General features: G+C 43.9%; 14 non-coding genes across 14 annotated transcripts; all 14 read left to right on the forward strand.

The window, feature by feature from the left end:
* Positions 1-363: 363 nt before the first annotated feature.
* trnai-uau (transfer RNA isoleucine (anticodon UAU)) lies at positions 364-459 on the forward strand. Its single transcript has 2 exons — positions 364-401; positions 424-459. It is a non-coding gene; the product is annotated as a tRNA-Ile (tRNA).
* Positions 460-1,840: 1,381 nt separating this feature from the next.
* On the forward strand, positions 1,841-1,936 carry trnai-uau (transfer RNA isoleucine (anticodon UAU)). The gene is made up of 2 exons: positions 1,841-1,878; positions 1,901-1,936. It is a non-coding gene; the product is annotated as a tRNA-Ile (tRNA).
* A 1,377-nt stretch (positions 1,937-3,313) lies between these two features.
* trnai-uau (transfer RNA isoleucine (anticodon UAU)) lies at positions 3,314-3,409 on the forward strand. Its single transcript has 2 exons — positions 3,314-3,351; positions 3,374-3,409. It is a non-coding gene; the product is annotated as a tRNA-Ile (tRNA).
* Positions 3,410-4,787: 1,378 nt separating this feature from the next.
* On the forward strand, positions 4,788-4,883 carry trnai-uau (transfer RNA isoleucine (anticodon UAU)). Its single transcript has 2 exons — positions 4,788-4,825; positions 4,848-4,883. It is a non-coding gene; the product is annotated as a tRNA-Ile (tRNA).
* A 1,373-nt stretch (positions 4,884-6,256) lies between these two features.
* On the forward strand, positions 6,257-6,352 carry trnai-uau (transfer RNA isoleucine (anticodon UAU)). Its single transcript has 2 exons — positions 6,257-6,294; positions 6,317-6,352. It is a non-coding gene; the product is annotated as a tRNA-Ile (tRNA).
* Positions 6,353-10,654: 4,302 nt separating this feature from the next.
* Positions 10,655-10,750, forward strand: trnai-uau (transfer RNA isoleucine (anticodon UAU)). Its single transcript has 2 exons — positions 10,655-10,692; positions 10,715-10,750. It is a non-coding gene; the product is annotated as a tRNA-Ile (tRNA).
* A 1,381-nt stretch (positions 10,751-12,131) lies between these two features.
* trnai-uau (transfer RNA isoleucine (anticodon UAU)) lies at positions 12,132-12,227 on the forward strand. Its single transcript has 2 exons — positions 12,132-12,169; positions 12,192-12,227. It is a non-coding gene; the product is annotated as a tRNA-Ile (tRNA).
* Positions 12,228-13,608: 1,381 nt separating this feature from the next.
* On the forward strand, positions 13,609-13,704 carry trnai-uau (transfer RNA isoleucine (anticodon UAU)). The gene is made up of 2 exons: positions 13,609-13,646; positions 13,669-13,704. It is a non-coding gene; the product is annotated as a tRNA-Ile (tRNA).
* Positions 13,705-15,085: 1,381 nt separating this feature from the next.
* On the forward strand, positions 15,086-15,181 carry trnai-uau (transfer RNA isoleucine (anticodon UAU)). Its single transcript has 2 exons — positions 15,086-15,123; positions 15,146-15,181. It is a non-coding gene; the product is annotated as a tRNA-Ile (tRNA).
* Positions 15,182-16,551: 1,370 nt separating this feature from the next.
* Positions 16,552-16,647, forward strand: trnai-uau (transfer RNA isoleucine (anticodon UAU)). The gene is made up of 2 exons: positions 16,552-16,589; positions 16,612-16,647. It is a non-coding gene; the product is annotated as a tRNA-Ile (tRNA).
* A 1,370-nt stretch (positions 16,648-18,017) lies between these two features.
* trnai-uau (transfer RNA isoleucine (anticodon UAU)) lies at positions 18,018-18,113 on the forward strand. The gene is made up of 2 exons: positions 18,018-18,055; positions 18,078-18,113. It is a non-coding gene; the product is annotated as a tRNA-Ile (tRNA).
* A 1,373-nt stretch (positions 18,114-19,486) lies between these two features.
* trnai-uau (transfer RNA isoleucine (anticodon UAU)) lies at positions 19,487-19,582 on the forward strand. The gene is made up of 2 exons: positions 19,487-19,524; positions 19,547-19,582. It is a non-coding gene; the product is annotated as a tRNA-Ile (tRNA).
* Positions 19,583-20,952: 1,370 nt separating this feature from the next.
* trnai-uau (transfer RNA isoleucine (anticodon UAU)) lies at positions 20,953-21,048 on the forward strand. Its single transcript has 2 exons — positions 20,953-20,990; positions 21,013-21,048. It is a non-coding gene; the product is annotated as a tRNA-Ile (tRNA).
* Positions 21,049-22,425: 1,377 nt separating this feature from the next.
* On the forward strand, positions 22,426-22,521 carry trnai-uau (transfer RNA isoleucine (anticodon UAU)). The gene is made up of 2 exons: positions 22,426-22,463; positions 22,486-22,521. It is a non-coding gene; the product is annotated as a tRNA-Ile (tRNA).
* Positions 22,522-23,596: the final 1,075 nt, after the last annotated feature.

Consider the following 23,596-nt stretch of genomic DNA (forward strand, 5'->3'; position numbering starts at 1 on the left):
AGGTTAGATTAGGATATCTGCTCGGCATGGACGGATTGGACCGAAGGGTATGTTTCTATTTGTCTGTCATCCCAAAACTCAGAGCAAGAACAACTTCTGGAACTTGGTGCCGAAGATAAGATCAGTAATTGAGGCTAACCCAGAATGAGATGATAAGGTTTCTCCTGACTAAAGACCTCAATGGCTCAGAGAACAATCGAGGAAAACGTTGAAAATGATCAATCCAGTTTCGCAGTGTGTCATGAAGCAAATTCCCCAAATAAGTGAGGAACGACATGTGAATACAACCGGCTGACATCACAGCCAATTTGTCAATCGCTGAGGTATAACTCGTGATATTGGGAGCGCGACGACGACGGGGCGGCTCCAGTGGCGCAATCGGTCAGCGCACGGTACTTATATGTCAGTGTTTCTGCGTGCGTAATGCCGAGGTTGTGAGTTCGAACCTCACCCGGAGCAGCTTTATCTAGTCACCCAGTTTCTCTGGTTTGGCAAATGTCATTTCCTGAGAAAGGTCTCGGCAATCAACCAACGTATCCTAGAAATATTTAAAACGTCAAGAGATATCTTAGGATCGTCGGTCGGTAATCTTGTTCAGCTCAGAAGTGCTTCGAATCAGCGGTCTGCTTGATTTAAATTGCCGGCAAGCCATGGTTTTTCTTTATTTAACTGGCTACAAACTCACACAGGTCGATGTAGTAATCAAAAAGGAATTAGGTTTATCTCATTGTAACCGTGTGAATGTTATATTCGGCTTTGCTTGGAACATTTGTCTGATTAAAATAAAGAACTGCTGAGAAGAAGAGGATCAAAATGCAAATAAGACAGAACCTTGTTTGTGGGTTTCTTGGGCGGAGATCAGAGAGTACGAAATGGACCTAGCATCATCTGAATGTGATCAAACCTTTAAGGCACCAGGGTAAAGTAGGAATTGCGTCTCCGGGATGTGGTTCACATCAGACTCACGGGGATCTAACTTTTCAAAACTCTCAGCTGTTTTCATACTCAATAATCTTCTTCACACGTGAAGTCAAAGAAATTCGAAATTGTTCCCCAACCACCGCAAGTGGCGGCTGGGGTGACTCACGGGGTTATAACTTTTCAAAACTCTCAGCTTTTTTCATTCTTAATCTTAAGTGTTCAATACTCAGCTTCACACGTGAAGTCAAAGAAATTCGAAATTGTTTCCCAACCACCGCAAGTGGCTTTCTCTCACTGTTAAATTCCCTCCTGAGGAACCGAGGGTTGCAGGCACATAATTCTTTGAAGTTTGAGGTACACCTAGACACGTTGTTTGAAGGTCACCACTCAGCCTCCGATGATCCAGGGAAAACAACCCAAGACTGTTCACCCTCGGCCTTTAGCTCAAGTCCTTTAAACCTGGCAACATCCATGTAATTCTTTTCTGAACACATTCACATCGGAAGGCTTGAGAGGGATTTAGGACAAATGCTGGCATACAGACTAGGTTAGATTAGGATATCTGCTCGGCATGGACGGATTGGACCGAAGGGTATGTTTCTATTTGTCTGTCATCCCAAAACTCAGAGCAAGAACAACTTCTGGAACTTGGTGCCGAAGATAAGATCAGTAATTGAGGCTAACCCAGAATGAGATGATAAGGTTTCTCCTGACTAAAGACCTCAATGGCTCAGAGAACAATCGAGGAAAACGTTGAAAATGCATTTTTCATGATCAATCCAGTTTCGCACTGTGTCATGAAGCAAATTCCCCAAATAAGTGAGGAACGACATGTGAATACAACCGGCTGACATCACAGCCAATTTGTCAATCGCTGAGGTATAACTCGTGATATTGGGAGCGCGACGACGCCGGGGCGGCTCCAGTGGCGCAATCGGTCAGCGCACGGTACTTATATGTCAGTGTTTCTGCGTGCGTAATGCCGAGGTTGTGAGTTCGAGCCTCACCTGGAGCAGCTTTATCTACTCATCCCGTTTCTCTGGTTTGGCAAATGTCATTTCCTGAGAAAGGTCTCGGCAATCAACCAACGTATCCTGGAAATATTTAAAACGTCAAGAGATATCTTAGGATCGTCGGTCGGTAATCTTGTTCAGCTCAGAAGTGCTTCGAATCAGCGGTCTGCTTGATTTAAATTGCCGGCAAGCCATGGTTTTTCTTTATTTAACTGGCTACAAACTCACACAGGTCGATGTAGTAATCAAAAAGGAATTAGGTTTATCTCATTGTAACCGTGTGAATGTTATATTCAGCTTTGCTTGGAACATTTGTCTGATTAAAATAAAGAACTGCTGAGAAGAAGAGGATCAAAATGCAAATAAGACAGAACCTTGTTTGTGGGTTTCTTGGGCGGAGATTAGAGAGTACGAAATGGACCTAGCATCATCTGAATGCGATCAAACCTTTAAGGCACCAGGGTAAAGTAGGAATTGCGTCTCCGGGATGTGGTTCACATCAGACTCACGGGGATCTAACTTTTCAAAACTCTCAGCTGTTTTCATACTCAATAATCTTCTTCACACGTGAAGTCAAAGAAATTCGAAATTGTTCCCCAACCACCGCAAGTGGCGGCTGGGGTGACTCACGGGGTTATAACTTTTCAAAACTCTCAGCTTTTTTCATTCTTAATCTTAAGTGTTCAATACTCAGCTTCACACGTGAAGTCAAAGAAATTCGAAATTGTTTCCCAACCACCGCAGTGGCTTTCTCTCACTGTTAAATTCCCTCCTGAGGAACCGAGGGTTGCAGGCACATAATTCTTTGAAGTTTGAGGTACACCTAGACACGTTGTTTGAAGGTCACCACTCAGCCTCCGATGATCCAGGGAAAACAACCCAAGACTGTTCACCCTCGGCCTTTAGCTCAAGTCCTTTAAACCTGGCAACATCCATGTAATTCTTTTCTGAACACATTCACATCGGAAGGCTTGAGAGGGATTTAGGACAAATGCTGGCATACAGACTAGGTTAGATTAGGATATCTGCTCGGCATGGACGGATTGGACCGAAGGGTATGTTTCTATTTGTCTGTCATCCCAAAACCCAGAGCAACAACAACTTCTGGAACTTGGTGCCGAAGATAAGATCAGTAATTGAGGCTAACCCAGAATGAGATGATAAGGTTTCTCCTGACTAAAGACCTCAATGGCTCAGAGAACAATCGAGGAAAACGTTGAAAATGCATTTTTCATGATCAATCCAGTTTCGCACTGTGTCATGAAGCAAATTCCCCAAATAAGTGAGGAACGACATGTGAATACAACCGGCTGACATCACAGCCAATTTGTCAATCGCTGAGGTATAACTCGTGATATTGGGAACGCGACGGCGGGGCGGCTCCGGTGGCACAATCGGTCAGCGCGCGGTACTTATATGTCAGTGTTTCTGCGTGCGTAATGCCGAGGTTGTGAGTTCGAGCCTCACCTGGAGCAGCTTTATCTACTCATCCAGTTTCTCTGGTTTGGCAAATGTCATTTCCTGAGAAAGGTCTCGGCAATCAACCAACGTATCCTGGAAATCTTTAAAACGTCAAGAGATATCTTAGGATCGTCGATCGGTAATCTTGTTCAGCTCAGAAGTGCTTCGAATCAGCGGTCTGCTTGATTTAAATTGCCGGCAAGCAATGGTTTTTCTTTATTTAACTGGCTACAAACTCACACAGGTCGATGTAGTAATCAAAAAGGAATTAGGTTTATCTCATTGTAACCGTGTGAATGTTATATTCGGCTTTGCTTGGAACATTTGTCTGATTAAAATAAAGAACTGCTGAGAAGAAGAGGATCAAAATGCAAATAAGACAGAACCTTGTTTGTGGGTTTCTTGGGCGGAGATCAGAGAGTACGAAATGGACCTAGCATCATCTGAATGTGATCAAACCTTTAAGGCACCAGGGTAAAGTAGGAATTGCGTCTCCGGGATGTGGTTCACATCAGACTCACGGGGATCTAACTTTTCAAAACTCTCAGCTGTTTTCATACTCAATAATCTTCTTCACACGTGAAGTCAAAGAAATTCGAAATTGTTCCCCAACCACCGCAAGTGGCGGCTGGGGTGACTCACGGGGTTATAACTTTTCAAAACTCTCAGCTTTTTTCATTCTTAATCTTAAGTGTTCAATACTCAGCTTCACACGTGAAGTCAAAGAATTTCGAAATTGTTTCCCAACCACCGCAAGTGGCTTTCTCTCACTGTTAAATTCCCTCCTGAGGAACCGAGGGTTGCAGGCACATAATTCTTTGAAGTTTGAGGTACACCTAGACACGTTGTTTGAAGGTCACCACTCAGCCTCCGATGATCCAGGGAAAACAACCCAAGACTGTTCACCCTCGGCCTTTAGCTCAAGTCCTTTAAACCTGGCAACATCCATGTAATTCTTTTCTGAACACATTCACATCGGAAGGCTTGAGAGGGATTTAGGACAAATGCTGGCATACAGACTAGGTTAGATTAGGATATCTGCTCGGCATGGACGGATTGGACCGAAGGGTATGTTTCTATTTGTCTGTCATCCCAAAACTCAGAGCAAGAACAACTTCTGGAACTTGGTGCCGAAGATAAGATCAGTAATTGAAGCTAACCCAGAATGAGATGATAAGGTTTCTCCTGACTAAAGACCTCAATGGCTCAGAGAACAATCGAGGAAAACGTTGAAAATGCATTTTTCATGACCAATCCAGTTTCGCACTGTGTCATGAAGCAAATTCCCCAAATAAGTGAGGAACGACATGTGAATACAACCGGCTGACATCACAGCCAATTTGTCAATCGCTGAGGTATAACTCGTGATATTGGGAACGCGACGACGGGGCGGCTCCGGTGGCGCAATCGGTCAGCGCGCGGTACTTATATGTCAGTGATTCTGCGTGCGTAATGCCGAGGTTGTGAGTTCGGGCCTCACCTGGAGCAGCTCTATCTACTCATCCAGTTTCTCTGGTTTGGCAAATGTCATTTCTTGAGAAAAGTCTCGGCAATCAACCAATGTATCCTGGAAATATTTAAAACGTCAAGAGATATCTTAGGATCGTCGGTCGGTAATCTTGTTCAGCTCAGAAGTGCTACGAATCAGCGGTCTGCTTGATTTAAATTGCCGGCAAGCCATGGTTTTTCTTTATTTAACTGGCTACAAACTCACACAGGTCGATGTAGTAATCAAAAAGGAATTAGGTTTATCTCATTGTAACCCCCGTGTGAATGTTATATTCGGCTTTGCTTGGAACATTTGTCTGATTAAAATAAAGAACTGCTGAGAAGAAGAGGATCAAAATGCAAATAAGACAGAACCTTGTTTGTGGGTTTCTTGGGCGGAGATCAGAGAGTACGAAATGGACCTAGCATCATCTGAATGTGATCAAACCTTTAAGGCACCAGGGTAAAGTAGGAATTGCGTCTCCGGGATGTGGTTCACATCAGACTCACGGGGATCTAACTTTTCAAAACTCTCAGCTGTTTTCATACTCAATAATCTTCTTCACACGTGAAGTCAAAGAAATTCGAAATTGTTCCCCAACCACCGCAAGTGGCGGCTGGGGTGACTCACGGGGTTATAACTTTTCAAAACTCTCAGCTTTTTTCATTCTTAATCTTAAGTGTTCAATACTCAGCTTCACACGTGAAGTCAAAGAATTTCGAAATTGTTTCCCAACCACCGCAAGTGGCTTTCTCTCACTGTTAAATTCCCTCCTGAGGAACCGAGGGTTGCATGCACATAATTCTTTGAAGTTTGAGGTACACCTAGACACGTTGTTTGAAGGTCACCACTCAGCCTCCGATGATCCAGGGAAAACAACCCAAGACTGTTCACCCTCGGCCTTTAGCTCAAGTCCTTTAAACCTGGCAACATCCATGTAATTCTTTTCTGAACACATTCACATCGGAAGGCTTGAGAGGGATTTAGGACAAATGCTGGCATACAGACTAGGTTAGATTAGGATATCTGCTCGGCATGGACGGATTGGACCGAAGGGTATGTTTCTATTTGTCTGTCATCCCAAAACTCAGAGCAAGAACAACTTCTGGAACTTGGTGCCGAAGATAAGATCAGTAATTGAGGCTAACCCAGAATGAGATGATAAGGTTTCTCCTGACTAAAGACCTCAATGGCTCAGAGAACAATCGAGGAAAACGTTGAAAATGATCAATCCAGTTTCGCAGTGTGTCATGAAGCAAATTCCCCAAATAAGTGAGGAACGACATGTGAATACAACCGGCTGACATCACAGCCAATTTGTCAATCGCTGAGGTATAACTCGTGATATTGGGAGCGCGACGACGACGGGGCGGCTCCGGTGGCGCAATCGGTCAGCGCGCGGTACTTATATGTCAGTGTTTCTGCGTGCGATATGCCGAGGTTGTGAGTTCGAGCCTCACCTGGAGCAGCTTTATCTACTCATCCAGTTTCTCTGGTTTGGCAAATGTCATTTCCTGAGAAAGGTCTCGGCAATCAACCAACGTATCCTGGAAATATTTAAAACGTCAAGAGATATCTTAGGATCGTCGGTCGGTAATCTTGTTCAGCTCAGAAGTGCTTCGAATCAGCGGTCTGCTTGATTTAAATTGCCGGCAAGCCATGGTTTTTCTTTATTTAACTGGCTACAAACTCACACAGGTCGATGTAGTAATCAAAAAGGAATTAGGTTTATCTCATTGTAACCGTGTGAATGTTATATTCGGCTTTGCTTGGAACATTTGTCTGATTAAAATAAAGAACTGCTGAGAAGAAGAGGATCAAAATGCAAATAAGACAGAACCTTGTTTGTGGGTTTCTTGGGCGGAGATCAGAGAGTACGAAATGGACCTAGCATCATCTGAATGCGATCAAACCTTTAAGGCACCAGGGTAAAGTAGGAATTGCGTCTCCGGGATGTGGTTCACATCAGACTCACGGGGATCTAACTTTTCAAAACTCTCAGCTGTTTTCATACTCAATAATCTTCTTCACACGTGAAGTCAAAGAAATTCGAAATTGTTCCCCAACCACCGCAAGTGGCGGCTGGGGTGACTCACGGGGTTATAACTTTTCACAACTCTCAGCTTTTTTCATTCTTAATCTTAAGTGTTCAATACTCAGCTTCACACGTGAAGTCAAAGAAATTCGAAATTGTTTCCCATCCACCGCAAGTGGCTTTCTGTCACTGTTAAATTCCCTCCTGAGGAACCGAGGGTTGCAGGCACATAATTCTTTGAAGTTTGAGGTACACCTAGACACGTTGTTTGAAGGTCACCACTCAGCCTCCGATGATCCAGGGAAAACAACCCAAGACTGTTCACCCTCGGCCTTTAGCTCAAGTCCTTTAAACCTGGCAACATCCATGTAATTCTTTTCTGAACACATTCACATCGGAAGGCTTGAGAGGGATTTAGGACAAATGCTGGCATACAGACTAGGTTAGATTAGGATATCTGCTCGGCATGGACGGATTGGACCGAAGGGTATGTTTCTATTTGTCTGTCATCCCAAAACTCAGAGCAAGAACAACTTCTGGAACTTGGTGCCGAAGATAAGATCAGTAATTGAGGCTAACCCAGAATGAGATGATAAGGTTTCTCCTGACTAAAGACCTCAATGGCTCAGAGAACAATCGAGGAAAACGTTGAAAATGATCAATCCAGTTTCGCAGTGTGTCATGAAGCAAATTCCCCAAATAAGTGAGGAACGACATGTGAATACAACCGGCTGACATCACAGCCAATTTGTCAATCGCTGAGGTATAACTCGTGATATTGGGAGCGCGACGACGACGGGGCGGTTCCAGTGGCAGAATCGGTCAGCGCGCGGTACTTATATGTCAGTGTTTCTGCGTGCGTAATGCCGAGGTTGTGAGTTCGAGCCTCACCTGGAGCAGCTTTATCTACTCATCCCGTTTCTCTGGTTTGGCAAATGTCATTTCCTGAGAAAGGTCTCGGCAATCAACCAACGTATCCTGGAAATATTTAAAACGTCAAGAGATATCTTAGGATCGTCGGTCGGTAATCTTGTTCAGCTCAGAAGTGCTTCGAATCAGCGGTCTGCTTGATTTAAATTGCCGGCAAGCCATGGTTTTTCTTTATTTAACTGGCTACAAACTCACACAGGTCGATGTAGTAATCAAAAAGGAATTAGGTTTATCTCATTGTAACCGTGTGAATGTTATATTCGGCTTTGCTTGGAACATTTGTCTGATTAAAATAAAGAACTGCTGAGAAGAAGAGGATCAAAATGCAAATAAGACAGAACCTTGTTTGTGGGTTTCTTGGGCGGAGATCAGAGAGTACGAAATGGACCTAGCATCATCTGAATGCGATCAAACCTTTAAGGCACCAGGGTAAAGTAGGAATTGCGTCTCCGGGATGTGGTTCACATCAGACTCACGGGGATCTAACTTTTCAAAACTCTCAGCTGTTTTCATACTCAATAATCTTCTTCACACGTGAAGTCAAAGAAATTCGAAATTGTTCCCCAACCACCGCAAGTGGCGGCTGGGGTGACTCACGGGGTTATAACTTTTCACAACTCTCAGCTTTTTTCATTCTTAATCTTAAGTGTTCAATACTCAGCTTCACACGTGAAGTCAAAGAAATTCGAAATTGTTTCCCATCCACCGCAAGTGGCTTTCTCTCACTGTTAAATTCTCTCCTGAGGAACCGAGGGTTGCAGGCACATAATTCTTTGAAGTTTGAGGTACACCTAGACACGTTGTTTGAAGGTCACCACTCAGCCTCCGATGATCCAGGGAAAACAACCCAAGACTGTTCACCCTCGGCCTTGAGCTCAAGCCCTTTAAACCTGGCAACATCCATGTAATTCTTTTCTGAACACATTCACATCGGAAGGCTTGAGAGGGATTTAGGACAAATGCTGGCATACAGACTAGGTTAGATTAGGATATCTGCTCGGCATGGACGGATTGGACCGAAGGGTATGTTTCTATTTGTCTGTCATCCCAAAACTCAGAGCAAGAACAACTTCTGGAACTTGGTGCCGAAGATAAGATCAGTAATTGAGGCTAACCCAGAATGAGATGATAAGGTTTCTCCTGACTAAAGACCTCAATGGCTCAGAGAACAATCGAGGAAAACGTTGAAAATGATCAATCCAGTTTCGCAGTGTGTCATGAAGCAAATTCCCCAAATAAGTGAGGAACGACATGTGAATACAACCGGCTGACATCACAGCCAATTTGTCAATCGCTGAGGTATAACTCGTGATATTGGGAGCGCGACGACGACGGGGCGGCTCCAGTGGCAGAATCGGTCAGCGCGCGGTACTTATATGTCAGTGTTTCTGCGTGCGATATGCCGAGGTTGTGAATTCGAGCCTCACCTGGAGCTGTTTTATCTACTCATCCAGTTTCTCTGGTTTGGCAAATGTCATTTCCTGAGAAAGGTCTCGGCAATCAACCAACGTATCCTGGAAATATTTAAAACGTCAAGGGATATCTTAGGATCGTCGGTCGGCAATCTTGTTCAGCTCAGAAGTGCTTCGAATCAGCGGTCTGCTTGATTTAAATTGCCGGCAAGCCATGGTTTTTCTTTATTTAACTGGCTACAAACTCACACAGGTCGATGTAGTAATCAAAAAGGAATTAGGTTTATCTCATTGTAACCGTGTGAATGTTATATTCGGCTTTGCTTGGAACATTTGTCTGATTAAAATAAAGAACTGCTGAGAAGAAGAGGATCAAAATGCAAATAAGACAGAACCTTGTTTGTGGGTTTCTTGGGCGGAGATCAGAGTGTACGAAATGGACCTAGCATCATCTGAATGCGATCAAACCTTTAAGGCACCAGGGTAAAGTAGGAATTGCGTCTCCGGGATGTGGTTCACATCAGACTCACGGGGTTCTAACTTTTCAAAACTCTCAGCTGTTTTCATACTCAATAATCTTCTTCACACGTGAAGTCAAAGAAATTCGAAATTGTTCCCCAACCACCGCAAGTGGCGGCTGGGGTGACTCACGGGGTTATAACTTTTCAAAACTCTCAGCTTTTTTCATTCTTAATCTTAAGTGTTCAATACTCAGCTTCACACGTGAAGTCAAAGAAATTCGAAATTGTTTCCCAACCACCGCAAGTGGCTTTCTCTCACTGTTAAATTCCCTCCTGAGGAACCGAGGGTTGCAGGCACATAATTCTTTGAAGTTTGAGGTACACCTAGACACGTTGTTTGAAGGTCACCACTCAGCCTCCGATGATCCAGGGAAAACAACCCAAGACTGTTCACCCTCGGCCTTTAGCTCAAGTCCTTTAAACCTGGCAACATCCATGTAATTCTTTTCTGAACACATTCACATCGGAAGGCTTGAGAGGGATTTAGGACAAATGCTGGCATACAGACTAGGTTAGATTAGGATATCTGCTCGGCATGGACGGATTGGACCGAAGGGTATGTTTCTATTTGTCTGTCATCCCAAAACTCAGAGCAAGAACAACTTCTGGAACTTGGTGCCGAAGATAAGATCAGTAATTGAGGCTAACCCAGAATGAGATGATAAGGTTTCTCCTGACTAAAGACCTCAATGGCTCAGAGAACAATCGAGGAAAACGTTGAAAATGATCAATCCAGTTTCGCAGTGTGTCATGAAGCAAATTCCCCAAATAAGTGAGGAACGACATGTGAATACAACCGGCTGACATCACAGCCAATTTGTCAATCGCTGAGGTATAACTCGTGATATTGGGAGCGCGACGACGACGGGGCGGCTCCAGTGGCGCAATCGGTCAGCGCACGGTACTTATATGTCAGTGTTTCTGCGTGCGTAATGCCGAGGTTGTGAGTTCGAACCTCACCCGGAGCAGCTTTATCTAGTCACCCAGTTTCTCTGGTTTGGCAAATGTCATTTCCTGAGAAAGGTCTCGGCAATCAACCAACGTATCCTGGAAATATTTAAAACGTCAAGAGATATCTTAGGATCGTCGGTCGGTAATCTTGTTCAGCTCAGAAGTGCTTCGAATCAGCGGTCTGCTTGATTTAAATTGCCGGCAAGCCATGGTTTTTCTTTATTTAACTGGCTACAAACTCACACAGGTCGATGTAGTAATCAAAAAGGAATTAGGTTTATCTCATTGTAACCGTGTGAATGTTATATTCGGCTTTGCTTGGAACATTTGTCTGATTAAAATAAAGAACTGCTGAGAAGAAGAGGATCAAAATGCAAATAAGACAGAACCTTGTTTGTGGGTTTCTTGGGCGGAGATCAGAGAGTACGAAATGGACCTAGCATCATCTGAATGCGATCAAACCTTTAAGGCACCAGGGTAAAGTAGGAATTGCGTCTCCGGGATGTGGTTCACATCAGACTCACGGGGATCTAACTTTTCAAAACTCTCAGCTGTTTTCATACTCAATAATCTTCTTCACACGTGAAGTCAAAGAAATTCGAAATTGTTCCCCAACCACCGCAAGTGGCGGCTGGGGTGACTCACGGGGTTATAACTTTTCAAAACTCTCAGCTTTTTTCATTCTTAATCTTAAGTGTTCAATACTCAGCTTCACACGTGAAGTCAAAGAAATTCGAAATTGTTTCCCAACCACCGCAAGTGGCTTTCTCTCACTGTTAAATTCCCTCCTGAGGAACCGAGGGTTGCAGGCACATAATTCTTTGAAGTTTGAGGTACACCTAGACACGTTGTTTGAAGGTCACCACTCAGCCTCCGATGATCCAGGGAAAACAACCCAAGACTGTTCACCCTCGGCCTTTAGCTCAAGTCCTTTAAACCTGGCAACATCCATGTAATTCTTTTCTGAACACATTCACATCGGAAGGCTTGAGAGGGATTTAGGACAAATGCTGGCATACAGACTAGGTTAGATTAGGATATCTGCTCGGCATGGACGGATTGGACCGAAGGGTATGTTTCTAATTGTCTGTCATCCCAAAACTCAGAGCAAGAACAACTTCTGGAACTTGGTGCCGAAGATAAGATCAGTAATTGAGGCTAACCCAGAATGAGATGATAAGGTTTCTCCTGACTAAAGACCTCAATGGCTCAGAGAACAATCGAGGAAAACGTTGAAAATGCATTTTTCATGATCAATCCAGTTTCGCACTGTGTCATGAAGCAAATTCCCCAAATAAGTGAGGAACGACATGTGAATACAACCGGCTGACATCACAGCCAATTTGTCAATCGCTGAGGTATAACTCGTGATATTGGGAGCGCGACGACGCCGGGGCGGCTCCAGTGGCGCAATCGGTCAGCGCACGGTACTTATATGTCAGTGTTTCTGCGTGCGTAATGCCGAGGTTGTGAGTTCGAGCCTCACCTGGAGCAGCTTTATCTACTCATCCCGTTTCTCTGGTTTGGCAAATGTCATTTCCTGAGAAAGGTCTCGGCAATCAACCAACGTATCCTGGAAATATTTAAAACGTCAAGAGATATCTTAGGATCGTCGGTCGGTAATCTTGTTCAGCTCAGAAGTGCTTCGAATCAGCGGTCTGCTTGATTTAAATTGCCGGCAAGCCATGGTTTTTCTTTATTTAACTGGCTACAAACTCACACAGGTCGATGTAGTAATCAAAAAGGAATTAGGTTTATCTCATTGTAACCGTGTGAATGTTATATTCAGCTTTGCTTGGAACATTTGTCTGATTAAAATAAAGAACTGCTGAGAAGAAGAGGATCAAAATGCAAATAAGACAGAACCTTGTTTGTGGGTTTCTTGGGCGGAGATCAGAGAGTACGAAATGGACCTAGCATCATCTGAATGCGATCAAACCTTTAAGGCACCAGGGTAAAGTAGGAATTGCGTCTCCGGGATGTGGTTCACATCAGACTCACGGGGATCTAACTTTTCAAAACTCTCAGCTGTTTTCATACTCAATAATCTTCTTCACACGTGAAGTCAAAGAAATTCGAAATTGTTCCCCAACCACCGCAAGTGGCGGCTGGGGTGACTCACGGGGTTATAACTTTTCAAAACTCTCAGCTTTTTTCATTCTGAATCTTAAGTGTTCAATACTCAGCTTCACACGTGAAGTCAAAGAAATTCGAAATTGTTTCCCAACCACCGCAAGTGGCTTTCTCTCACTGTTAAATTCCCTCCTGAGGAACCGAGGGTTGCAGGCACATAATTCTTTGAAGTTTGAGGTACACCTAGACACGTTGTTTGAAGGTCACCACTCAGCCTCCGATGATCCAGGGAAAACAACCCAAGACTGTTCACCCTCGGCCTTTAGCTCAACTCCTTTAAACCTGGCAACATCCATGTAATTCTTTTCTGAACACATTCACATCGGAAGGCTTGAGAGGGATTTAGGACAAATGCTGGCATACAGACTAGGTTAGATTAGGATATCTGCTCGGCATGGACGGATTGGACCGAAGGGTATGTTTCTATTTGTCTGTCATCCCAAAACTCAGAGCAACAACAACTTCTGGAACTTGGTGCCGAAGATAAGATCAGTATTTGAGGCTAACCCAGAATTAGATGATAAGGTTTCTCCTGACTAAAGACCTCAATGGCTCAGAGAACAATCGAGGAAAACGTTGAAAATGCATTTTTCATGATCAATCCAGTTTCGCACTGTGTCATGAAGCAAATTCCCCAAATAAGTGAGGAACGACATGTGAATACAACCGGCTGACATCACAGCCAATTTGTCAATCGCTGAGGTATAACTCGTGATATTGAAAGCGCAATGACGACGGGGCGGCTCCAGTGGCGCAATCGGTCAGCGCGCGGTACTTATATGTCAGTGTTTCTGCGTGCGTAATGCCGAGGTTGTGAGTTCAAACCTCACCTGGAGCAGCTTTATCTACTCATCTCGTTTCTCTGGTTTGGCAAATGTCATTTCCTGAGAAAGGTCTCGGCAATCAACCAACGTATCCTGGAAATATTTAAAACGTCAAGAGATATCTTAGGATCGTCGGTCGGTAATCTTGTTCAGCTCAGAAGTGCTTCGAATCAGCGGTCTGCTTGATTTAAATTGCCGGCAAGCCATGGTTTTTCTTTATTTAACTGGCTACAAACTCACACAGGTCGATGTAGTAATCAAAAAGGAATTAGGTTTATCTCATTGTAACCGTGTGAATGTTATATTCGGCTTTGCTTGGAACATTTGTCTGATTAAAATAAAGAACTGCTGAGAAGAAGAGGATCAAAATGCAAATAAGACAGAACCTTGTTTGTGGGTTTCTTGGGCGGAGATCAGAGAGTACGAAATGGACCTAGCATCATCTGAATGCGATCAAACCTTTAAGGCACCAGGGTAAAGTAGGAATTGCGTCTCCGGGATGTGGTTCACATCAGACTCACGGGGATCTAACTTTTCAAAACTCTCAGCTGTTTTCATACTCAATAATCTTCTTCACACGTGAAGTCAAAGAAATTCGAAATTGTTCCCCAACCACCGCAAGTGGCGGCTGGGGTGACTCACGGGGTTATAACTTTTCAAAACTCTCAGCTTTTTTCATTCTTAATCTTAAGTGTTCAATACTCAGCTTCACACGTGAAGTCAAAGAAATTCGAAATTGTTTCCCAACCACCGCAAGTGGCTTTCTCTCACTGTTAAATTCCCTCCTGAGGAACCGAAGGTTGCAGGCACATAATTCTTTGAAGTTTGAGGTACACCTAGACACGTTGTTTGAAGGTCACCACTCAGCCTCCGATGATCCAGGGAAAACAACCCAAGACTGTTCACCCTCGGCCTTTAGCTCAAGTCCTTTAAACCTGGCAACATCCATGTAATTCTTTTCTGAACACATTCACATCGCAAGGCTTGAGAGGGATTTAGGACAAATGCTGGCATACAGACTAGGTTAGATTAGGATATCTGCTCGGCATGGACGGATTGGACCGAAGGGTATGTTTCTATTTGTCTGTCATCCCAAAACTCAGAGCAACAACAACTTCTGGAACTTGGTGCCGAAGATAAGATCAGTAATTGAGGCTAACCCAGAATGAGATGATAAGGTTTCTCCTGACTAAAGACCTCAATGGCTCAGAGAACAATCGAGGAAAACGTTGAAAATGCATTTTTCATGATCAATCCAGTTTCGCACTGTGTCATGAAGCAAATTCCCCAAATAAGTGAGGAACGACATGTGAATACAACCGGCTGACATCACAGCCAATTTGTCAATCGCTGAGGTATAACTCGTGATATTGGGAGCGCGACGACGACGGGGCGGCTCCAGTGGCGCAATCGGTCAGCGCACGGTACTTATATGTCAGTGTTTCTGCGTGCGTAATGCCGAGGTTGTGAGTTCGAGCCTCACCTGGAGTAGCTTTATCTACTCATCTCGTTTCTCTGGTTTGGCAAATGTCATTTCCTGAGAAAGGTCTCGGCAATCAACCAACGTATCCTGGAAATATTTAAAACGTCAAGAGATATCTTAGGATCGTCGGTCGGTAATCTTGTTCAGCTCAGAAGTGCTTCGAATCAGCGGTCTGCTTGATTTAAATTGCCGGCAAGCCATGGTTTTTCTTTATTTAACTGGCTACAAACTCACACAGGTCGATGTAGTAATCAAAAAGGAATTAGGTTTATCTCATTGTAACCGTGTGAATGTTATATTCGGCTTTGCTTGGAACATTTGTCTGATTAAAATAAAGAACTGCTGAGAAGAAGAGGATCAAAATGCAAATAAGACAGAACCTTGTTTGTGGGTTTCTTGGGCGGAGATCAGAGAGTACGAAATGGACCTAGCATCATCTGAATGCGATCAAACCTTTAAGGCACCAGGGTAAAGTAGGAATTGCGTCTCCGGGATGTGGTTCACATCAGACTCACGGGGATCTAACTTTTCAAAACTCTCAGCTGTTTTCATACTCAATAATCTTCTTCACACGTGAAGTCAAAGAAATTCGAAATTGTTCCCCAACCACCGCAAGTGGCGGCTGGGGTGACTCACGGGGTTATAACTTTTCAAAACTCTCAGCTTTTTTCATTCTTAATCTTAAGTGTTCAATACTCAGCTTCACACGTGAAGTCAAAGAAATTCGAAATTGTTTCTTAACCACCGCAAGTGGCTTTCTCTCACTGTTAAATTCCCTCCTGAGGAACCGAGGGTTGCAGGCACATAATTCTTTGAAGTTTGAGGTACACCTAGACACGTTGTTTGAAGGTCACCACTCAGCCTCCGATGATCCAGGGAAAACAACCCAAGACTGTTCACCCTCGGCCTTTAGCTCAACTCCTTTAAACCTGGCAACATCCATGTAATTCTTTTCTGAACACATTCACATCGGAAGGCTTGAGAGGGATTTAGGACAAATGCTGGCATACAGACTAGGTTAGATTAGGATATCTGCTCGGCATGGACGGATTGGACCGAAGGGTATGTTTCTATTTGTCTGTCATCCCAAAACTCAGAGCAACAACAACTTCTGGAACTTGGTGCCGAAGATAAGATCAGTAATTGAGGCTAACCCAGAATTAGATGATAAGGTTTCTCCTGACTAAAGACCTCAATGGCTCAGAGAACAATCGAGGAAAACGTTGAAAATGATCAATCCAGTTTCGCACTGTGTCATGAAGCAAATTCCCCAAATAAGTGAGGAACGACATGTGAATACAACCGGCTGACATCACAGCCAATTTGTCAATCGCTGAGGTATAACTCGTGATATTGGGAGCGCGACGACGACGGGGCGGCGCCAGTGGCGCAATCGGTCAGCGCACGGTACTTATATGTCAGTGTTTCTGCGTGCGTAATGCCGAGGTTGTGAGTTCGAGCCTCACCTGGAGCAGCTTTATCTACTCATCCAGTTTCTCTGGTTTGGCAAATGTCATTTTCTGAGAAAGGTCTCGGCAATCAACCAACGTATCCTGGAAATATTTAAAACGTCAAGAGATATCTTAGGATCGTCGGTCGGTAATCTTGTTCAGCTCAGAAGTGCTTCGAATCAGCGGTCTGCTTGATTTAAATTGCCGGCAAGCCATGGTTTTTCTTTATTTAACTGGCTACAAACTCACACAGGTCGATGTAGTAATCAAAAAGGAATTAGGCTTATCTCATTGTAACCGTGTGAATGTTATATTCGGCTTTGCTTGGAACATTTGTCTGATTAAAATAAAGAACTGCTGAGAAGAAGAGGATCAAAATGCAAATAAGACAGAACCTTGTTTGTGGGTTTCTTGGGCGGAGATCAGAGAGTACGAAATGGACCTAGCATCATCTGAATGCGATCAAACCTTTAAGGCACCAGGGTAAAGTAGGAATTGCGTCTCCGGGATGTGGTTCACATCAGACTCACGGGGATCTAACTTTTCAAAACTCTCAGCTGTTTTCATACTCAATAATCTTCTTCACACGTGAAGTCAAAGAAATTCGAAATTGTTCCCCAACCACCGCAAGTGGCGGCTGGGGTGACTCACGGGGTTATAACTTTTCAAAACTCTCAGCTTTTTTCATTCTGAATCTTAAGTGTTCAATACTCAGCTTCACACGTGAAGTCAAAGAAATTCGAAATTGTTTCCCAACCACCGCAAGTGGCTTTCTCTCACTGTTAAATTCCCTCCTGAGGAACCGAGGGTTGCAGGCACATAATTCTTTGAAGTTTGAGGTACACCTAGACACGTTGTTTGAAGGTCACCACTCAGCCTCCGATGATCCAGGGAAAACAACCCAAGACTGTTCACCCTCGGCCTTTAGCTCAACTCCTTTAAACCTGGCAACATCCATGTAATTCTTTTCTGAACACATTCACATCGGAAGGCTTGAGAGGGATTTAGGACAAATGCTGGCATACAGACTAGGTTAGATTAGGATATCTGCTCGGCATGGACGGATTGGACCGAAGGGTATGTTTCTATTTGTCTGTCATCCCAAAACTCAGAGCAAGAACAACTTCTGGAACTTGGTGCCGAAGATAAGATCAGTAATTGAGGCTAACCCAGAATGAGATGATAAGGGTTCTCCTGACTAAAGACCTCAATGGCTCAGAGAACAATCGAGGAAAACGTTGAAAATGATCAATCCAGTTTCGCAGTGTGTCATGAAGCAAATTCCCCAAATAAGTGAGGAACGACATGTGAATACAACCGGCTGACATCACAGCCAATTTGTCAATCGCTGAGGTATAACTCGTGATATTGGGAGCGCGACGACGACGGGGCGGCTCCAGTGGCGCAATCGGTCAGCGCACGGTACTTATATGTCAGTGTTTCTGCGTGCGTAATGCCGAGGTTGTGAGTTCGAGCCTCACCTGGAGCAGCTTTATCTACTCATCCAGTTTCTCTGGTTTGGCAAATGTCATTTCCTGAGAAAGGTCTCGGCAATCAACCAACGTATCCTGGAAATATTTAAAACGTCAAGAGATATCTTAGGATCGTCGGTCGGTAATCTTGTTCAGCTCAGAAGTGCTTCGAATCAGCGGTCTGCTTGATTTAAATTGCCGGCAAGCCATGGTTTTTCTTTATTTAACTGGCTACAAACTCACACAGGTCGATGTAGTAATCAAAAAGGAATTAGGTTTATCTCATTGTAACAGTGTGAATGTTATATTCGGCTTTGCTTGGAACATTTGTCTGATTAAAATAAAGAACTGCTGAGAAGAAGAGGATCAAAATGCAAATAAGACAGAACCTTGTTTGTGGGTTTCTTGGGCGGAGATCAGAGAGTACGAAATGGACCTAGCATCATCTGAATGCGATCAAACCTTTAAGGCACCAGGGTAAAGTAGGAATTGCGTCTCCGGGATGTGGTTCACATCAGACTCACGGGGATCTAACTTTTCAAAACTCTCAGCTGTTTTCATACTCAATAATCTTCTTCACACGTGAAGTCAAAGAAATTCGAAATTGTTCCCCAACCACCGCAAGTAGCGGCTGGGGTGACTCACGGGGTTATAACTTTTCAAAACTCTCAGCTTTTTTCATTCTGAATCTTAAGTGTTCAATACTCAGCATCACACGTGAAGTCAAAGAAATTCGAAATTGTTTCCCAACCACCGCAAGTGGCTTTCTCTCACTGTTAAATTCCCTCCTGAGGAACCGAGGGTTGCAGGCACATAATTCTTTGAAGTTTGAGGTACACCTAGACACGTTGTTTGAAGGTCACCACTCAGCCTCCGATGATCCAGGGAAAACAACCCAAGACTGTTCACCCTCGGCCTTTAGCTCAAGTCCTTTAAACCTGGCAACATCCATGTAATTCTTTTCTGAACACATTCACATCGGAAGGCTTGAGAGGGATTTAGGACAAATGCTGGCATACAGACTAGGTTAGATTAGGATATCTGCTCGGCATGGACGGATTGGACCGAAGGGTATGTTTCTATTTGTCTGTCATCCCAAAACTCAGAGCAAGAACAACTTCTGGAACTTGGTGCCGAAGATAAGATCAGTAATTGAGGCTAACCCAGAATGAGATGATAAGGTTTCTCCTGACTAAAGACCTCAATGGCTCAGAGAACAATCGAGGAAAACGTTGAAAATGATCAATCCAGTTTCGCACTGTGTCATGAAGCAAATTCCCCAAATAAGTGAGGAACGACATGTGAATACAACCGGCTGACATCACAGCCAATTTGTCAATCGCTGAGGTATAACTCGTGATATTGGGAGCGCGACGACGACGACGGGGCGGCTCCAGCGGCGCAATCGGTCAGCGCGCGGTACTTATATGTCAGTGTTTCTGCGTGCGTAATGCCGAGGTTGTGAGTTCGAGCCTCACCTGGAGCAGCTTTATCTACTCATCTCGTTTCTCTGGTTTGGCAAATGTCATTTCCTGAGAAAGGTCTCGGCAATCAACCAACGTATCCTGGAAATATTTAAAACGTCAAGAGATATCTTAGGATCGTCGGTCGGTAATCTTGTTCAGCTCAGAAGTGCTTCGAATCAGCGGTCTGCTTGATTTAAATTGCCGGCAAGCCATGGTTTTTCTTTATTTAACTGGCTACAAACTCACACAGGTCGATGTAGTAATCAAAAAGGAATTAGGTTTATCTCATTGTAACCGTGTGAATGTTATATTCGGCTTTGCTTGGAACATTTGTCTGATTAAAATAAAGAACTGCTGAGAAGAAGAGGATCAAAATGCAAATAAGACAGAACCTTGTTTGTGGGTTTCTTGGGCGGAGATCAGAGAGTACGAAATGGACCTAGCATCATCTGAATGCGATCAAACCTTTAAGGCACCAGGGTAAAGTAGGAATTGCGTCTCCGGGATGTGGTTCACATCAGACTCACGGGGATCTAACTTTTCAAAACTCTCAGCTGTTTTCATACTCAATAATCTTCTTCACACGTGAAGTCAAAGAAATTCGAAATTGTTCCCCAACCACCGCAAGTGGCGGCTGGGGTGACTCACGGCGTTATAACTTTTCAAAACTCTCAGCTTTTTTCATTCTGAATCTTAAGTGTTCAATACTCAGCTTCACACGTGAAGTCAAAGAAATTCGAACTTGTTTCCCAACCACCGCAAGTGGCTTTCTCTCACTGTTAAATTCCCTCCTGAGGAACCGAGGGTTGCAGGCACATAATTCTTTGAAGTTTGAGGTACACCTAGACACGTTGTTTGAAGGTCACCACTCAGCCTCCGATGATCCAGGGAAAACAACCCAAGACTGTTCACCCTCGGCCTTTAGCTCAACTCCTTTAAACCTGGCAACATCCATGTAATTCTTTTCTGAACACATTCACATCGGAAGGCTTGAGAGGGATTTAGGACAAATGCTGGCATACAGACTAGGTTAGATTAGGATATCTGCTCGGCATGGACGGATTGGACCGAAGGGTATGTTTCTATTTGTCTGTCATCCCAAAACTCAGAGCAACAACAACTTCTGGAACTTGGTGCCGAAGATAAGATCAGTAATTGAGGCTAACCCAGAATGAGATGACAAGGGTTCTCCTGACTAAAGACCTCAATGGCTCAGAGAACAATCGAGGAAAACGTTGAAAATGATCAATCCAGTTTCGCAGTGTGTCATGAAGCAAATTCCCCAAATAAGTGAGGAACGACATGTGAATACAACCGGCTGACATCACAGCCAATTTGTCAATCGCTGAGGTATAACTCGTGATATTGGGAGCGCGACGACGACGGGGCGGCTCCAGTGGCGCAATCGGTCAGCGCACGGTACTTATATTTCAGTGTTTCTGCGTGCGTAATGCCGAGGTTGTGAGTTCGAGCCTCACCTGGAGCAGCTTTATCTACTCATCCAGTTTCTCTGGTTTGGCAAATGTCATTTCCTGAGAAAGGTCTCGGCAATCAACCAACGTATCCTGGAAATATTTAAAACGTCAAGAGATATCTTAGGATCGTCGGTCGGTAATCTTGTTCAGCTCAGAAGTGCTTCGAATCAGCGGTCTGCTTGATTTAAATTGCCGGCAAGCCATGGTTTTTCTTTATTTAACTGGCTACAAACTCACACAGGTCGATGTAGTAATCAAAAAGGAATTAGGTTTATCTCATTGTAACCGTGTGAATGTTATATTCGGCTTTGCTTGGAACATTTGTCTGATTAAAATAAAGAACTGCTGAGAAGAAGAGGATCAAAATGCAAATAAGACAGAACCTTGTTTGTGGTTTCTTGGGCGGAGATCAGAGAGTACGAAATGGACCTAGCATCATCTGAATGCGATCAAACCTTTAAGGCACCAGGGTAAAGTAGGAATTGCGTCTCCGGGATGTGGTTCACATCAGACTCACGGGGATCTAACTTTTCAAAACTCTCAGCTGTTTTCATACTCAATAATCTTCTTCACACGTGAAGTCAAAGAAATTCGAAATTGTTCCCCAACCACCGCAAGTAGCGGCTGGGGTGACTCACGGGGTTATAACTTTTCAAAACTCTCAGCTTTTTTCATTCTGAATCTTAAGTGTTCAATACTCAGCTTCACACGTGAAGTCAAAGAAATTCGAAATTGTTTCCCAACCACCGCAAGTGGCTTTCTCTCACTGTTAAATTCCCTCCTGAGGAACCGAGGGTTGCAGGCACATAATTCTTTGAAGTTTGAGGTACACCTAGACACGTTGTTTGAAGGTCACCACTCAGCCTCCGATGATCCAGGGAAAACAACCCAAGACTGTTCACCCTCGGCCTTTAGCTCAAGTCCTTTAAACCTGGCAACATCCATGTAATTCTTTTCTGAACACATTCACATCGGAAGGCTTGAGAGGGATTTAGGACAAATGCTGGCATACAGACTAGGTTAGATTAGGATATCTGCTCAGCATGGACGGATTGGACCGAAGGGTATGTTTCTATTTGTCTGTCATCCCAAAACTCAGAGCAACAACAACTTCTGGAACTTGGTGCCGAAGATAAGATCAGTAATTGAGGCTAACCCAGAATGAGATGATAAGGTTTCTCCTGACTAAAGACCTCAATGGCTCAGAGAACAATCGAGGAAAACGTTGAAAATGCATTTTTCATGATCAATCCAGTTTCGCACTGTGTCATGAAGCAAATTCCCCAAATAAGTGAGGAACGACATGTGAATACAACCGGCTGACATCACAGCCAATTTGTCAATCGCTGAGGTATAACTCGTGATATTTTAAGCGCGACGACGGGGCGGCTCCAGTGGCGCAATCGGTCAGCGCGCGGTACTTATATGTCAGTGTTTCTGCGTGCGTAATGCCGAGGTTGTGAGTTCGAGCCTCACCTGGAGCAGCTTTATCTACTCATCTCGTTTCTCTGGTTTGGCAAATGTCATTTCCTGAGAAAGGTCTCGGCAATCAACCAACGTATCCTGGAAATATTTAAAACGTCAAGAGATATCTTAGGATCGTCGGTCGGTAATCTTGTTCAGCTCAGAAGTGCTTCGAATCATCGGTCTGCTTGATTTAAATTGCCGGCAAGCCATGGTTTTTCTTTATTTAACTGGCTACAAACTCACACAGGTCGATGTAGTAATCAAAAAGGAATTAGGTTTATCTCATTGTAACCGTGTGAATGTTATATTCGGCTTTGCTTGGAACATTTGTCTGATTAAAATAAAGAACTGCTGAGAAGAAGAGGATCAAAATGCAAATAAGACAGAACCTTGTTTGTGGGTTTCTTGGGCGGAGATCAGAGAGTACGAAATGGACCTAGCATCATCTGAATGCGATCAAACCTTTAAGGCACCAGGGTAAAGTAGGAATTGCGTCTCCGGGATGTGGTTCACATCAGACTCACGGGGATCGAACTTTTCAAAACTCTCAGCTGTTTTCATACTCAATAATCTTCTTCACACGTGAAGTCAAAGAAATTCGAAATTGTTCCCCAACCACCGCAAGTGGCGGCTGGGGTGACTCACGGGGTTATAACTTTTCAAAACTCTCAGCTTTTTTCATTCTGAATCTTAAGTGTTCAATACTCAGCTTCACACGTGAAGTCAAAGAAATTCGAAATTGTTTCCCAACCACCGCAAGTGGCTTTCTCTCACTGTTAAATTCCCTCCTGAGGAACCGAGGGTTGCAGGCACATAATTCTTTGAAGTTTGAGGTACACCTAGACACGTTGTTTGAAGGTCACCACTCAGCCTCCGATGATCCAGGGAAAACAACCCAAGACTGTTCACCCTCGGCCTTTAGCTCAAGTCCTTTAAACCTGGCAACATCCATGTAATTCTTTTCTGAACACATTCACATCGGAAGGCTTGAGAGGGATTTAGGACAAATGCTGGCATACAGACTAGGTTAGATTAGGATATCTGCTCGGCATGGACGGATTGGACCGAAGGGTATGTTTCTATTTGTCTGTC

This window comes from Chiloscyllium punctatum, chromosome 49 (assembly GCF_047496795.1).
Source record: "Chiloscyllium punctatum isolate Juve2018m chromosome 49, sChiPun1.3, whole genome shotgun sequence".
Lineage (NCBI taxonomy): Eukaryota > Metazoa > Chordata > Chondrichthyes > Orectolobiformes > Hemiscylliidae > Chiloscyllium > Chiloscyllium punctatum.